At 47.6% G+C, this 17337-nt stretch overlaps 2 long non-coding RNA genes across 2 annotated transcripts; one reads left to right on the forward strand and one right to left on the reverse strand.

Annotated features, from left to right (window-relative positions):
* The first annotated feature begins 228 nt into the window (after positions 1-228).
* Positions 229-13536, forward strand: LOC122448139. The gene is made up of 3 exons (XR_006271509.1): positions 229-446; positions 3564-3720; positions 11761-13536. It is a non-coding gene; the product is annotated as an uncharacterized LOC122448139 (long non-coding RNA).
* Positions 10205-14635, reverse strand: LOC122448140. The gene is made up of 4 exons (XR_006271510.1): positions 13968-14635; positions 11642-11829; positions 10707-10800; positions 10205-10340 (listed from the first exon to the last, which is right to left on the reverse strand). It is a non-coding gene; the product is annotated as an uncharacterized LOC122448140 (long non-coding RNA).
* Between the last annotated feature and the right edge of the window lie 2702 nt (positions 14636-17337).

A 17337-nucleotide genomic window follows, 5' to 3' on the forward strand; every position in this document is an offset into this window, starting at 1 on the left:
GATCCCCTGGAGAAGTAAATGGCAACCCACTCCAGTACTCTTGCCTGGAGAATCGCATGGACGGAGGAGCCAGGCAGATTACAGTCCATGGGGCTGCAATAGTCAGACGGGACTGAACGACTCAAGCGCACCACACCACTGTTTTCAAGAAGGGGCCACTGGAGTTAATGCAGCTTCCCAGTTCTGGGTGGAGCCGGGAGCGCAGCGTCTGAGCAGAGGGCTGGACGAGGCAATGCCCGGGAAGTGCTCACAGTGCCCGGGCACCAGCTCCGCCCGGCTCTGTACTGTGTCGCTGGCTCGCCGCCACCCCTGGCCCCGAGGGGCACAGAGCTGCCTGCTGGGGGCCACACTTTATGTTTCTCAAAGCTCATCTTTCTCTAGATGAAGCCCACAGAGACGCACAGCACGTGAGTAGGATGCAGTATGTCTGCGGTATTAACCTGGGGGTAAGTAGGAAAAAAAGAGTCTAAAAACATTCCTCATGCGTGTGTGCTCTGTTGCTCAGTCGAGTCCGACTCTCTGCGAACTCATGGACTGTAGCCTGCTAGGATCCTCTGTCCATGGGATTTCCCAGGCGAGGATTCTGGAATGGGTTGCCATTTCTTTCTCCAAAAAATATTCCTTATGGAAAGAAAGTGAAAGTCGCTCAGTCGTGTCCAACTCTTTGCGACCTCATGGACCATACAGTCCATGGAATTCTCCAGGCCAGAATACTGGAGTGGGTAGGCGTTCCCTTCTCCAGGGTGTCCTCCCAATCCAGGGATTGAACTCAGGTTTCCCACGTTGCAGGCGGATTCTTTACCAGCTGAGCCACCAGGGAAGCCCATTCCTTATGGGGGGATGCAAATGAGAAACAAGTTGAATAATACTGGCTAACACTGATATAATGGGGAGGCGGGGCGTGGACGGGGCAGGTATCCAACAGAAAACTGAAAAATGGAGGGACCTCAGAAGGCAGGAAGGTGGTGGGGAGTGGGGGAGGGACTCTGTGTCTGCAGGAGGCTCATTAAAGTGAGAAATTCCCCCGAGGGAGCAGCATCACCCACTTGGCTGCCAGGCTGCTTCCCCAGTAGGGAAGGCTGTGTTGTGTGAGGAGAAAAGGAACATCTTGGGAATTCTGGTTCCGCTGTTCAACTGCTGTGTGGCCTTGGGCAAACTACTGTCCTCTCTGGGCTGTGTCTATAATCTGGGACCAGCTGTGGGAGTCCTGAGTGACGTACCTGAGGAACAGCAGAGGTTTAGTAAACGTGATGTCATTTTTACGTCTTTCTCCCTGTCTTGTAAAATGGCAGATGGCCCAGTAGTGATTGAAATTTTCAGGAAGAGACATCCCTTCTTTGAGGTGAAGTCCTGTCCATCAACATTTCTTTCATATTTTAGTCCCTCTCTTGTCTTCTTAGCCCCCTCTTCCAAAGCTCTGGTTCTTAATTTTCTTTGGAAGTTTCCCATATACCGCATGTATTAGGGATGCGTTATTTGCCCAGGATCAAACACACAAAGTTCTGTGAAGCTAGCGCTTGATATATCAGGGTTTTTAAAATTTAGCTCTTCTAATAGGTTCATAGTGGTCTCTCATCACTGTGACTAAAGACATTGAACATTTTCTCATTTGCTTATTTGTCATCAGTATATATATATATATATATTTTTTTTTTTTAGATATTGTGTCCATTCAAATCTTTTGCCGCTTTAAAATATTGAGTGGTTTGCTTTCTGCTTCTTGTTTGAAAACTTTCAAACACATATTCTGGATACAAATCCTTTGTCAGATATATGATTGGCCCACATTTTGCAAGGGCAGAAAAACCTTCTTTTCTACACTGCCCCCGCCCATGGCACTGTCACCAGGCTCCGTTTTCATTTTGTTCCTTGCCAGGCGGTGCTAGTGGTAAAGAACCTGCCTGTCAGTGCAGGAGATGGAAGGGACATCGTTCAGTCCCTGGGTCGGGAAGATCCCTGGAGGAGGGCATGGCACCCACTCCAGTGTTCTTACCTGGTGAGTCCCATGGACAGAGGAGGCTGGTGGGCTGTAGTCCATGGTGTCACACAGAGTCCGACTCAACTGAAGCGACTTAGCATGCATGCATGGGCATGGAAAACATTGTTTCCAGCAAAATTCAGGTCTTTCCTTTTGCAGAGACCATTTGCTCTCAGATTATTGCATATTCCTTCTAGTTTTGAGAGTGCTCAGAATTTGTCAAAGAGAAATACCCAGATCAGAACAGAACTGCCTCGTTTGCATGTAGGAAGGACATATGGGACAGTAAATAAATAACCGTGAACACTTGTCAAGGGCTGTTGGACAGTCTGGCTGGAACCAGGCAGCTTTGCCTGCCTTGAATTCTCAGGACCAGTCTGTGAGGTTGTATTCATGTCCTCTCCTTTTCACAGAGGAAGAAACGGACCCTTAGAGAGATGGTGAAACTCACCGAATGTTACAGCTAGATGGGGCTGAGCTGGAATTGACTGGCTTATTTCACTTCAGTATCCGCCACCAGACTGTTTCCCAAGCTTTATTCATTTATGGATGAACTATCAGAGTTGCTGCCACATGGAAGATCATTTATTCATTTGGATTGGCCAAAAAGTGCATTCAGGTTTTTCTATAATATCTTACGGTAAACCAAAAGGAAGTTTTTGGCCAACCCAGTCCTAACACACACGGGACACACTTTGCTACTGTCCCCCTAACTTGCAAAGATGCCAGCTCTGGGCTGTAGCAGAGCTGAGTTTAATCCTGTTCTGACCACCCTGCACAGGCCACCTGAACTCTCTGAGCTACAATCTTCTCATCTCTAGTGGGGGGCTCGGGCTCAGCTTGATTGACAGAGAAATAGATAATGGGAATAAATTAAGAGGTACTGGGACTTCCCTGGTGGTCTAGTGGTTAAGACTTTGCTTCAAATGCAGGGCGTGTGGGTTTGATTCCTGGCGATGGAGCTGAGATCGCACAAGCCTTGTGGCCTAAAACCAAAACATAGAGCAGAAATAATATTGTAACAAATTCAATAACGACTTTAAAAGCGGCCCTCATCCCCAAAAAAATCTTTAAAAAAATTAGGAGGCACATTTGTAGCATATTTTCAACATTATCAATATTAAGGGATTCTTTAGCACTTTCCATATCCTCCCAGAAATTTACAATTAAGTTAAAATTGGAATGTAGACTTAGTGTCCTAGAATTTGAGGCAATATTACACGGTCTTGTTACTCTATCTGGAGCAGATACACTTGCTGTGTGTTTTTGCTTACTTGCAGAAGTCATAATGACAGTGTAACATCACGCTTAAGGGCACAGATTTTAAGGTCAGAAAGATCTGGTTTTCTTTCTGATCACTCCATTCGCTGCTGTTGTGAGCTTGGTTATCTGATTGTGCCCCGCCTCGACTGCATTAAACCAGTTCGGGATGCTTTCAGCTGTAAGTAGCAACCACCACAGCAAAAAGCCTGCGGAGACAGGTTTTTTTCCTCTCACGTAAAAGGAAGCCCAGAGGCAGGAAGTTATTGTTTCAGAGGCTCTAGAATGTCAGAGCTCTGTGATTCTTTCTTCCTTGTGCTTGCAGGATGCCTGACTGCTTTCCTCTCAAGTCAGGGAAAAGGAAGACAAGTACAACCAAGGACCTCTTTTCCTTTTCAACACAGCAAACCTGTCCAGGACTCTCCCAGAGCCTCCTGTTACTGCTTCACTGGCCTGCACTGCGTCACGTGGCCAGAGTGGAGGTGGGTAATTAAGTTAGGTAATGCATATAACTGGGTTTTTTTAAATTAACTACCTGACTTTTCCTACAATATATGCTTCCTATATATTTTGTCTACATACTCTTGTGTGCTCAGTCACTCAACCATGTCCACCTGTTTGTGACCCCATGGACTGCAGCCTGCCTGGCTCATCCGTCTGTGGAATTTCCCCGGTAAGAAGACTGAAGTGGGTTGCCATTTCCTCCTCCAGGGGATCTTCCTGGCCTGCTTTTCTTAGGTCTCCTGCATTGGCAGGCAGATTCTTTACTGCCAGCAACACCTAGGAAGCCCTGCATACTCTTGGACTACCTGTTAATATGACAACGATTTTGGATTATCATTTTTTAGAGGGAGACTACTTGGAAGAAGATTTAATCCTTCTGCCATCAGGATTAATTAAAGTTTATTTTTAAATAAATTATTGTCAATTTAGAGAAGTTTCTTTTGGCTTCACAACACATTCAGTTCAGTTCAGTCGCTCAGTCGTGTCTAACTCTGCCACCCCATGAATCACAGCACGCCAGGCCTCCCTGTCCATCACCAACTCCTGGAGTTTACTCACACTCATGTCCATCGAGTCGGTGATGCCATCCAGCCATCTCATCCTCTGTCGTCCCCTTCTCCTCCTGCCCCCAACCCCTCCCAACATCAGGGTCTTTTCTAGTGAGTCAACTCTTCGCATCAGGTGGCCAAAGTATTGGAGTTTCAGCTTCAGCATCAGTCCTTCCAATGAACACCCAGGACTGACCTCCTTTAGGATGGACTGGTTGGATCTCCTTGCAGTCCAAGGGACTCTCAAGAGTCTTCTCCAACACCACAGTTCAAAAGCATCAATTTTTTGGCGCTCGGCTTTCTTCACAGTCCAACTCTCACATCCATACATGACAGCACATTACTGTGATACAAATCTTCAGGATTTTTGTGTCAAATTTGGGAAAATATCTGTCAAGTGTTTTATAAATGATCTCTAAGATTTTAGGCAATGTGTGTTTTCTAGGGCAGGGATGAATCTTCCCAAGTGGCTCAATGGTAAAGAATCTGCCTTCCAATTCAAGGAGACGCAGAAGACTGCGCGTTCGCTCCCCGGGTTGGGAAGATCCCCTGGAGGAGGAAATGGCATCCCACCCCAGTGTTCTTGCCTGGAGCATCCCGTGGGTGGAGGAGCAGGGTGGCAAAGAGTCAGACCTGGCTGAGCATGCACGCACGCGTCTTGGTTGCCATCCCTTTTGTGGAGATGGAGCATTTCTTTTATGGTATCTCTGTCAGTGTCAGTATTTCTTTTTCCTGGCTGATCACATCGTCTATTCCTCTTTAGTGGGTTGTGATGATTAATTTTGTGTGTCAGCAAGATCACGGGTTACCCGGATATTGGTTCTGTGCTGTTTCTGGGAATGGCTGTGAAGGTGTTTCCAGATGAGATTGGCCTTGGATTGGTAGACTCAGTGAAGCAGTGTGCCCTCCTCAGTCTGGGTGCGCCTCATCCAGTCCCTTGAGCAACTGAACAGAACAAATCAGCAGAGGAGGAAGAGTTTGGCTCTTCCTGACTCCTGGATTAAGCTGGGACGTTGATTTTCCTGCCATAAGTCCTCCTGTTTCTCAGGCCTTTGGACTCAGCCTGGAACTATACTTCTGGCTCTCCTGGGCTGCCAGCTTCCAGACAGAAAATTATGCAACCTTTCAATCTCCATAACTGCATGAGTCAATTTCCTCGTAACAAATCTCTTCCTATACATCCATATCCTATTGATTCTATTTTTCCAGAGAATCGTGATTAATAGAATGATTAAAAAACCCAATAGCCTAGTGAATACTTTTATTCAAAATTCTCTCTTGCTTTCCCTGGTATCCCACTTATACTTGGACAGAGCACGCACCAGAATTCCAGGGTCACGTTGCATCAGGTACAATAAGAGGTGAACGGATAAGTGGGAAATGCACCAAACGTGACCCTCCTGCGTGTCTTCACACCCACAGGTGCTATTGGTTGGGTACGAGGGTTTACTTCCTTCTCAGGTGGAGCTAGTGGTACAGAATTCACTTGTCAGTGCGGGAGACTTGAGATGCAGGTTGATCCCTGGGTCCAGAAGATGCCCTGGAGGAGGAAATGGCAACCCACTCCAGTATTCTTGCCTGGAGAATCCCCATGGATGGAGGAGCCTGGTGGGCTGCAGTCCTCGGGGTCGCAAAGAGCTGGACACGACAGAGGGACTGCACGCATAAGACTCATAACGGTGTCTCTGCTTTTCTGGTCCTGCAGGTGTGTGTGTGTGTCTAGTCTTTATCTGGGACCAGCCAGCGCTGATGACCACTTTTTGTACCCCAGCACCCAGTACACGCATTCGTTGAATTTGGTAAATGTATGGCAATTGCATCATGGCATAATAGCTTTATTTGCTTTATAGAAATTCTGGAGCACTGTAGGTATTGCATATTTCTACATCAAAGCTCTCAAAGTAGTTGTGGGGTGTGGAGGTGCACACAGCTTCTAACACTGCCGAGCATACCTCGGCGGCCTCCAAGCAAGGCACTGCCTCTGGGTGTGCTGTGGGTCTGCTTCCCCTGCAATGGAAATAAAATAGCTTTCTCATCTGATGTGGCTCGGGAAATGCATGCCTGGAAAATGATCAACAGAGCGAGAGTGTAGACAAGTAAATAAACAGTTTAATGAATATAAGATAAAACGTGAACTCAAGCCAGCTTTCAGAACTTTACATTTTCCTTTCATCCTTTCTTTATTCAGTAATTGCACAATTACAACTTGCATAACTGATTTTATCTACCTATTGGTCTGTGAGTAGCTACAGTATATAATGTATTGTAGATAAGGAGGGCAGGGACAATCATGGTTAAACAAACATGTTCTGACATATTAATAGAAGTAACTTCGTAAATACAATCCAAATTTAGATTCTACCGATGCTGGTTTTTCCTGACCCAGGCGAACAATGCCGACCTTTCACTGCGAGTCTAGCACACACCGCGCGCTGGGGTGAGATGTCGCTGTGCTACTTTTAACCTATGACAGCACTGCGTGTCACGCCGTGTCCCCGCGGTACAGAGGGAACGCAGAGACGCAGCCAGGAGTGTGAGCCTGTGTTTGAGCTTAGCACGCTTCACTAGAAAACCGGGCTGTTTCTGAGAGTTGACTATCTGCCCGTGTACACGGCGCGCCAGCCAAGGACGAGCAAGGGTGGCGTGTAGATCCCCACGTGACGTCATGTCTTATTTCTTGCGCCAGGATTCACATGCCAGAACACCAGTGAGGGAGGCCCCCCTGCAGATGTTTGTGCATCTCGCCACCATCCTGCCTCCCTTCGCTTACGCAGCGCGGAGCTTCTTTGACTAGATGACTAGGACAGGGGTGGTAAGCGTTCGCCTGGGGTTGTCAGGGGTCTCTGGTTTGGAAATGGTCTTTCTCAGAACCATGAGTGAGACCCAGAGATGACATCTTACAAGCTGGTGATAAGGCCTTCAAGTAGCTTCCACGGCAAGAAGGGCTTATTATGTGTGATTTTTTTCCCAGCAGTATCTGCTGCTGCTGCAAATAAGTTGTCTCGTTTCTGTCTGCTGTATGCCTTGTATGGGCACCCTGATTGAATCATGACTGTTAGCTCTCCTTGGCTGTGAATTATGGCACCAAGGGCCTCTAATCAAGTCTGGCCATTGTCCACACAAAGCTCATTAATGCTCTTTTGGTTGAAGTTTGAAGGAAAGAACAACCATTAGGTAACTGCAATGTCAAGGGAGACATTTGGTTTGAAAAGTCTCACAAACAGCCTATTTAAAAAAAAAAAAAAAAGAAAACCCAAACCTTCTAGGGCATTTCTTTTTTGAAAACAGTAAGTTGAGTATCTTGTTTTTTTTTTTTTAAAAAGAGAGTTTCTGCCTTTCCAGTTAAGAGCAATCTTTAAAAGTCATCCAAAAAAAAAAAAAAAAGTTGGCTCTGTTTTCTGAATCGCTGGTTGGGAGAACAAAAGCAGCAAGGGAAAGTTTGACTTGACTTCCTCTACAATTTGTTTATATCATCGGAGCAGAAAGACTCTCAGAGCTCAGCTCCCCACTTCCTGAATCAAGAGAGAAAAATGCCCCGAGTGTTGGATTCATTGAGAAGTGCAAAGCAATCAACAGAAATCCTGCCCAACTGGAGGGGCCCGGGGGGCACAGGAAGAACCTCTCGGTCCAGCTCCAGTCTGACGAGATAAGGGCAGAGTCCCGGGTCACCACGCACCCCCCAATCCCACCCAGTGGCCGCAGAGGCAGCCTGGTGGAAGGCGCAGGCTTCCCTGGCTCGTTGCTATGGAGCTCGCTTCCTCTGAGACAGAACTGTCAGTCGACCCGGTTCAAAGACAGCAGTTGGCAGCAGTGGAAGAGCATTGAAATTACAAATATTTACTTGGGGGGGAAAAAATGTCCAAGTCAGATGTCCCTGCGAATGATAAGGTTCTGTTTACTTCTCCAGGTAGTAGCCGGGAAACAGTCAAACCAGTTAGGTAGGGCACTTTCTTTTTTTGGTCAGGTATGTACTGAATCCCTGGCAGCAAGCTTCAGACAGTGTTAGGAGAGAGGATTTCTTTCTCTCCAGGTTCTCCCTGGCAGAGTGCCTCTGTTCCTCCCCCTCCACACACACACACACACACACACACACTTTTTAAAAGAACCCGTTCGAGGCCGGCTGAGCTCATTCGCTTATGGCTGCGGGTTTCCTGCCGTCTTGTAGGCTGGAGTGAGGACTAGGGATTTAAATGAAGAGCGCCAGGCTGCTCTCCTCTGCAAGTAATCTCCCGGGTGTGGTTTCCCAGCTCGCCTCTTTGTAACTGATTCAGTTGAGGTCTGCCATCGCTGGCCTCTTGAAAGAGAAATTTGAAATCAGTGGGTGAAAGGGCTGAGAAAACACAGTTGAGCAGTGAGTGTGCTTGGCTGAGTACCCTGACGGGAGACTATTTCGTTGGCCTTTGGAACACCGGAGGGGATTGCAACACATGCAGATAGCAACAGAGAGACAGAACACAGATAGAAGGGAGAGGCAGAATGGGAAGATAAAGCAGCGTCCTTTCCTCTGAAAGGCCGGCTCAGCCTTCCTGCAGTGCGTTTCTGCAGGCAGCGCGGAGCAGGAGAAGGTGCCAGGTAGCGAGGCTGGAAGCCGTCTGAATAATGGATAGTATAATGCACAGTGATTTCAAACCTCACAGTTCGTTATTGGTAGTTTTTCTTCCCATTTGGAGGGCGGGTTTCAGTCAGTTCTCTTGTCTAATTCCTGCTTCCCGCCAAGCTGCTGCTGTTTTCAAAATAGAAAAACACAAAACTTGGGTCATCGTTTGAGAGCTTCAAAGACCTTAGGGTACAGTTAGCTTCCTCTTGAATTCCTCTGGCGGTTGGTGAACTGTGTGTCCAAGGTCCTTTCTGTAAGTAGGGCTGAGGAAACTGAAGTTTCTGAGTGTTAAGAAGCAAAAATCATGTTTTAACAGCACTGTTACTAGAAAATTTGGAAGTTGCAGTCTTTCTAGTCTGTTCTGTTCAATTCTGTTTTATTGGCACCTGAACATTTCAAAGCACAAAGGGCTATTATATAAAAAGGACACTTGGATGTTCTTCTTAAAGGGTCCCGTGTACTTTCATAGAAGGTTTACAAGGTCACTAAGTATGCTTTCTCATCACTGTATTTCAATGGCTTGACTATTACTCCCACATTCATTTGGGAATCATTGAAACGGCTTGAATGGAACGGGGATATCCTTTGTTCCCCATTGATTTGGAAACAAAGATGCAGAAAAAAGTTTTACTTTGCTGCTCAATGCCATATGCAGATTAATGTATCATCCATTAAATTAAACCAAGGATCTGAAGATTTTTTCAGGTCTTAGAAAGAATGCTCATACAGCTCTGGTACATGTTAGAATCTGCCCTTCAGTTTTCATTTATTCCACTGTGTTTGGGTCTAACATGGCGTTATTGAAGTCACACACCCAAGTCTTCAGGAATAACAAAGAGTAATCAGGAGGAGAATAAGTAAGTACGGAAGTGTGTTCAGTTGTGTCCGACTCTTTGTGACCCCATGGACTGTAGCCTGCCAGGCTCCTGTGTCCATGGGATTTCCCAGGTAAGAATACTGGAGTAGGTGACCATTTCCTGCTCCAGGGATCAAACTGGCATCTCTTTGGGTCTTCTGCATTGGCTGGCGGATTCTTGACCAGTAACACCAGCTGGGAAGCCCAGTCAAGGGTGGAGAGCCAACAGCAAAAGAGACAGAAGTTGCTGGGCTGTCCGCTCGGTGGGAGACACCAGATGGGCGTGAGCAGGCAGGGACCGCCACCCGTTTTCTCCCGTCCTCCTCCTCCCCAGTCTCTCTGCACCCAAGGCTCCCATCTTTGGCACTGCTGATGTTCGGACTGGGTCCTTCTGTGCTGTGGGGCTGTCCTGTGCACTGGGGGGTGTTTCCAGCTCCCCAGGTCTGGACTCATTAGATGCTGGCAGCACTGCCTCCACAGTCATGACAGCCCCCCCGTCTCCTGTAACGGCCACACGCCCCCACGAAGGGCAGGGTGGGCGGGTTTGGATGGCCTCTGGTTGAGAACCACTGTTCTAGAGCGGCCTGCCCACAGATCCTGTTTGAAAGAGGAAGAGAAGATTAACCTAGTGCTCAGCCAGGGAGCATGAAAAATTCCGTGATTTTCATAGAATTCATGGAGTTAGGACTGAGAATGTGAGAGAAGGGGCAGGAGAAGGAATCAAAGGCCTTAGAGGTGACTTCACAGCCAGCCCTTCACTCTAAGGGAGGGACCTCAGCAGGAAGTGCATGCCAGCGTACAGTCAGATGCTGTGCTAAGGCTCCTGAGGGTTGGCTGTTTTTCTTGTTTTAAGTAGTTCAGGGACTCACTGTCATTGTGCCCCTCTGACCGCTGAGCATCTCACAGCAGACAGAAGGCAGTGTGTCTCAGGGTCCTTTCCCTTATGGAGTAATTAATACTCACTAGTTTAATTTTCGGTGGCTAAAAATGGGCTTGTACCATTCCAGTGAGCTTCAGGTGCCGACAGGGACTCTGTGACTCCACGTGTACGAGATGCCTAGAACAGAGATTCCCAGAGTCAGCAGGTACCCTGGTGGTGGGCGTGGGCAGTTAGTGCTGAATGGGGACAGAGTTTCAGTTTACAAAGGTGGAAGATTCGAGAGCTGGCTGGCGGTAAGCATGGTGCAACGGTGAGAATTCCTTAGCGCCTGAGCTGCACAGTCAGAGGCGACCAAGACGCTGCCGCTGTGCCGTCACTCGGTCGTGTCCGACTCTGCGACCCCATGGACTGTGGGCCTCCAGGCCTCTCTGTCCATGGGCTTTCTCAGGTGAGAGCACGGGAGGGGGTCGCCATTGCCTCCTCCAGGGCATCTTCCTCACCCAGGGATCGAACCTGCATCACCGGCTGGCAGGCGGATTCCTGACCACTGAGCCACCAGGGAAGCCCCCTGGTGAAAATGTGTTTGTTTACATTATGCGCTTTTTACCACAATAAAAAAGAGTTTTAAAATCTCATGTACTATAAAAAATATTTTTTAACAATAAAAAAGATTTTTAAATCTCATGTACTATAGTAATAAAGTACACATTTTATGGGATACTGTGAGAATAATAAAAATACATCATAATGACATGAATATGGCTAAAGAATCTTAAGCCCTGTCTTAATAAAGATATATCTATTTTTTTCTAGGATGTGTAGTCCACACTGACTTTTTATTAACTATTGAAAAAAGAGAAGCAATGTCCAGAACCACACAATCTGAGTCCTGTATACACAATAATAAAGCTGTCAGTGTTCACCTTTAGTTTTTTTTTTTTTTTAATTTTAAATTATGAAGTGTTCGGAGCACTGTGACAAGTGTGTAGAATAAACAGTACGAGGGTCCTGCACTTACTGTCGATTTACTGGTTTCCAGCTCTCCCATTTCAGAGCCTTTACTGGTCCTTTCTTCTGGCAGAGAACACTCTTCCATCATTTATCTGCATGGCTCACGTCTCCCTTCTCTCCATCCAGGCTGAAATGGCATCTCCTCTGACAGGCCTCCTGACCTTTCTCTGCAGCGATGCAGCTGCAGAATGTATTCTGGATGATGAGCGAAAAGCACCCTCCGTTTCCCCGGGACACTTGCCAGCCAGCCCTGCTCTCATTTTTTTTTCTAGCACTTATTGTATGTAAATACGTATTTGGTTTACTTGTCTGTTTCCTCCAACTAGAGTCTATCTGTGACTCCCTGAGGGTTTTGTTCTGTCTGGTAGTCAGTGCTCAGAGCAATGCCGAGTACACAGTAAGCGCTCAGACATCTGTTGAAGCAAAGTGTTATCTGGGCAAACTTGTGGGCACAGCAGGCTGGTAATGATTTGGTATGGGTTGATGAATTCTTGCACTCTAGTAAATGACCTTTGTCTTTTCAAGTGTAATATTTAATTTTTAATTAGTTTGGCATGACAAGTTAAGTATTTCAAGCAGTTAATCATTTATTCATTTAAAATAACAGGTTGTTTTTAGATAGAAGTCTAAGGAAGAAAATAAAAATGGACTCTCAGCCTATTGACCAAAGAAGCCTACTGATAGGCTTAATAAAGCCTACTTATATCTTAATAAAGATATATATATATACTTTTCTAGGATAACAACAAAACAAATGATAAAAGTACGTGCTTTTATTTATTTATTTTTTTTTCGTGCTTTTAATTAGAAACTTGAAGTTGTATAAAAAAGTTACAGAGTAAAAAGTAGAAGACATTCCCCTCTGTACTTTTCTGGTTTCTATCACAAAAAGAGACCCTTATAACCAATTTCACATGAATTGTTTCAGAAAATTTTTCTGTGCCTATAGGTATACGTTTACTAGCAAAATATTCATTATCTTAAGTTGCTTTAGACATAAACACACCACAATGGCTTCTTCCGCAACCCTTGCGTAGTTTGTACTTAGATATTTATTTGCTCAAGTACATGTTGACTCTCTTTCTTCCACCCAGCTCTGCCTGCACCATCCAGGCCCCGGGGCTGGCGCACAGCAGGCCTCGTAACCTGTCGGCTGCGCCACTGGTTAAACTGGCACATTCTCTCCAACAGCGGGCACTGTGCACTTCTTAATGTACATTCGCCAAAACAGAATTCTTACACCGTTACTGAAGCTTTTTAAGATTCGTGTTCAGTGAACAGTAATAGATTTTTAAAAATTGTTAGCATTCTATGTGTTTTCAAGTGAATTATCTCACGTGATCCTCAGGCAGATCTCCTAAAGTGATTATTGTCATTTGTTTCTCAAATAATAATGACTCAGAGATGTCAAATCCCAAGGACAGATGAAGACTGTAATATTAGGGGAAAGTTCTAGGCCTCCATGTCCTATTTATATTTCTAGGCATCTTCCTTTTTTCACCAGTCTCAACAGTTAGAATGCAGCTCTAAATACTGACTGTGTCTGAATACTCTGTCTTGTCACAAAGGTACATTTCACGTCTCTCTAATTAGCTCAGCAGATGAAGCAAAGATCTGAAGACTCACTAAACACTAACAAAACAAAAAAGCAAGCAGAAAATTCCTCTACCACAAGAGAAACTTCTTGACATTGTAAAAAAAAAAAAAAAAAAAAAACCCAATCCACCTGGCTTCTAAGCAGCAGGCCTGCAGCTCAGAGTCAAAACACAGGAAGTGAGTTGTAAATGGCACAATGAATAAAACAGCTATTTTGGGGGTGAAACAGAATCTGCTCTCTGATCTTTACATGTCACCTCTCTAGGTGAGGAGGGACTGTGGAGTCAAAATGCTCACCCAGTGGCTCCTTTTTCAAAAAGAAGCAGCCAGCTACACCTCAGTAAATAAACGGGGGGGGGGGGGGGGATTGAATTACACACTTAAAACGGGTAAATTTTATGGCATGTAAATTATATCTCAATTAAGGTGTTAAACAGAAAGAGCCAGAGTAACAGTGAAAAGTTGTTTTCTTTTGCCAGCAGTCAGCTAGTACAGATTCAGGGTGTGTATGTGTGTGTGTTTGTGTATGTGTCGTGTGTGTGTCTGAAAACTGTGGTTTGTGCGTCCAGAGCACAGCAGGATGTGGAAGACTTAAAGGTTACTGTTTCATGTTATGCAGAAAACATGTGCAGAGCCAAGGACGCGAAAACAGCCCTTTAATAAAAAGACAGGGAATGGGGGTCTCCCGAAAAGTAAAAGCAGTTGAAAAGATGAACCTTTTGTCCGGGAGGCGTTACCTGGTCCTCCTACTGGGGCGAAACTGCAGAGGGTAGAAGTTTGCCTCCCAGTTGCCTGTTGATTCTGTTCCCTTGTAATACAGGCTTGTTCCATGTGCCAGGATTCAGAGATTTATGGAGGCAGAGTGCACAGGGAATTATTTCCAAAAGAAATAATCCCAGGAATAGTGAGAAGGAAGGAGGAGGAGAGAGAGGGAGGGAGGGAAAGAAACAGAAGAGATTAATTTCCAGGACAGGGGAAAACTGGCTGTAACGTATTCAAGTATTAGCCGCCGCAAGAACTAGGAACTGACAAGGGTGCCTTAAGCAGAGCCTCTGCGGGGACTGGACGAGTGAAGTGAAACCCAGAAGGGAGGCTGGGCGGAGCAGGCCCCCGGCCCGCCGGGAGCACGGCTTTGCAGTTGGACCTCGCGTTGGGTTTGCCGCCCCTCTGACTCGCGGGGGACAGGCCGCCGGCCACCAGCCCGCGCCGGCTCCGCGGCGCCCCCTAGGGGCAGAAGGGAAGACAGGCCCGCCTCCCAGCGAGAAACAGAAGCGTACTCGGCCTGAAAGACCGAGTGAGCCTGTTTTTCGGAGAATTACATAAGCAAGTGCCCCACGCTTCCCTCGGATTATTTTCTGTGAATCATAGGTTTAAAGCTGTCAGTAAGACTTGTGTCAGGCGAGGACAGTGGTTGCCTTGGGGGAGGAATAGTGAGGAGGGAATGGAGCGGGCACACAGGGGCTTTCGGGGCCTGATTTCCCGGATATGCTACGTTGGGCAAAGTCATCAGGATGGAGTATTTCTCATGTGTCTGCTACACTGTATGTAGACTTGACTCACTTTAAAAACATGTGTCAGTATGCTTCCCCTCCCTCGGTCATGTCCCACTTGAGGTGAGCCGTCCTGCTGAGCTTCCCCCTGAGCTCCGGGGGCCCTCCAACAACCAGCGCACCCCAAGACCTCAGCACCCCGGATCCCTCTTCCTCTCATCCTGTCGTCTCGCCCTCCAAGGCAGGTCCCACGTCTGTCCGGTTCTCTCCGCCTCCACTGACCTGAGTCAGCGTCCTGTTTGGCTGGGTGATGCCTAATGGCATGCTAATGGGGTTTCCCGCTCCCTCTTAACGCGAATCCAGTCTCCAGCGGTACTCTTGCTTTCATCTGGGGCTGGGCTGGGCAGGCTTTTTTCTCTAGTCGCGGCTTCCTGGCTTCTCACTGCTGTGGCGTCTCTTGCTTTGGAGCACGGGCTCTAGGCACATGGACTCACTAGTTACAGCTCCCGGGCTCCAGAGCACAGGCTCAGTAGTTAACTGCGCACGGGGCTTTGCTGCCTCACGGCATGTGGGATCTTCCCGGACCAGGGATCAAACCCGTGTCTCCTGCATTAGCAGGTGGATTCTTTACCACTGAGCCACCAGGGAAGCCCTCCAAAGTTATTTTTAAAAATGGGAGTCAGGTGTGACCGTATCCTTCCCATAAGTCTCCCAACAGCTTCCCATTGTGTTTATTTATTTATAATAATCTTCATGATTTTAGGGTCTTGTTAAAAAAAAAAAACTCACTTCGTTGCACAGGGTCTCAGTTGCACCATATGAACTGTAAGTTGTGGCCTGTGGGATGTAGTTCTCCAACTCGGGATCAAACCCAGGCCCCCTGCACTGGGAGTGTGCAGTCTTAGCCGCCGGACCACCAGGGAAGCCCCTCCCATCACGTTTAAAGTAGGACCCAGCCGTGGGTAAGCCTCCTGGACTTGCCTTCTTCCTGCTTCTCAGGCGCGCCAAGCTCGTTCCTTCCTCCGGCACGTGGCCTGGCGGGCCCTGCCCGGGTCTCAGCTCTCCCGCCACCTTCCCACCAACGCCGCCCCCGAGCCCCTGCGACGCCCGCTCGCCCGTGCGTCACACCACGTGACTGCCGCTGCCACGTCACCGCCGTGGCGCCCGGCGCCGGCTCACATGGCGGATCGCCTCGCAGCTGTGCTGTTGACCAGGTGTCTCCCTCACTGAGATGCAGGTTCCCGGAGAGGCGAGGACGGTGTCTGTCCTGTAACTGTCTCCCCTCGGATGCTGTAAATAGCCTGAAACAGCACAGGCCTGAACCCCAGCGCCCCCAGCCTGCGTTCCCCACCATCACCGCCTCCCCACCACCTGCTTTCCTCAGAGTCCGACAGAAGGCGCCCGGTCATCCAGTGGCTTAGGCCAGACATACTGGAGTCGCCCTGGCACCCCTTTATTCCTTCACATCCCACAGTCAACCCTTCAGCACCTCCTGGAGCCCTTACCTTCACAGAGCCTGATTACCAGCACATCCTGCCGCAGCCCCCGGCCAGGGAGAAAAAGGGTCCCCAGAGCCTCCCAGCCCCCCAGGCCCCCCTTCAACCTAGTCTCCAGAGTCAGACTACTTTATGCATATATGTATGTATGTATTCAAATATCTGTCAATTTCAAATATCATATATATTCAGATATTCAAATATATATATGTAGTCAATAATATAGAAGTGAAGTGAAGTCGCCCAGTCGTGTCCGACTCTTTAGGACCCCATGGATTGTAGCCTACCAGGCTTCTCTGTCCATGGGATTTTCCAGGCAAGAGTTCTGGAGTGGGTTGCCATTTCCTTCTCCAGGGGATCTTCCAGACCCAGGGATCGAGCACGAGTCTCCCGCATTGCAGGCAGAGGCTTTACCCTCTGAGCCACCAGGGAAGTGAATAATATATATATATATTCATACAGTCATACATATACATTTACTTAGCCACTCCATGCAGCCTGTAGGATTTTTAGTTTCCTGACCAGGGGTTGAACCCAGGCCCTCAGCAGTGAGAGCATAGAGTCCTAACCACTGGATTGTCAAGGAACTCCCTCCAAAATAATTTGAAATCCCACTTCTCTTTCCAGATGTATCCTTCCCAGCAACTCCGCATCTCAGAGCACAATCTAAAGTCCTTCAGGGCCCTGCCTGCGTCTGCTCCCGGGCGCCCCGTCCCCCGCCCGGCCCCCTCCCGTCTAGCTCAGGCCTCGATGACCCAGGACACGCCCCTCACTACGGCTCCCTCTGGACCTCTCCCCCACCCGATGCCTCACACTGTGTTCCCTCACTTGTTGGGGTTTCTGCTTCTCCAGCATCTCTCTTCAAAGTTGCCCCCATCCTGACCCTCCCTATTTCTCTTCTCTACTTTTCTCCGAAGCTTAAGACTCCACCAAGGTATGTCATTTTTGTGTATTCATTGATCCTCCCCTCCCCCTAAATTCCACGAGGGTGGAGATTTTTGTCTCTTTGTCATGGCTGTGTCCTCATCGCTCCCATTTGTGCCTGGCAGATAGTAAACACTTATAGGTTATTAATAATTAATTGAATGAAGAGTACATGCTAAAGACGTAAGTGCTCATCA

This window comes from Cervus canadensis, chromosome 10 (genome assembly GCF_019320065.1).
Source record: "Cervus canadensis isolate Bull #8, Minnesota chromosome 10, ASM1932006v1, whole genome shotgun sequence".
Lineage (NCBI taxonomy): Eukaryota > Metazoa > Chordata > Mammalia > Artiodactyla > Cervidae > Cervus > Cervus canadensis.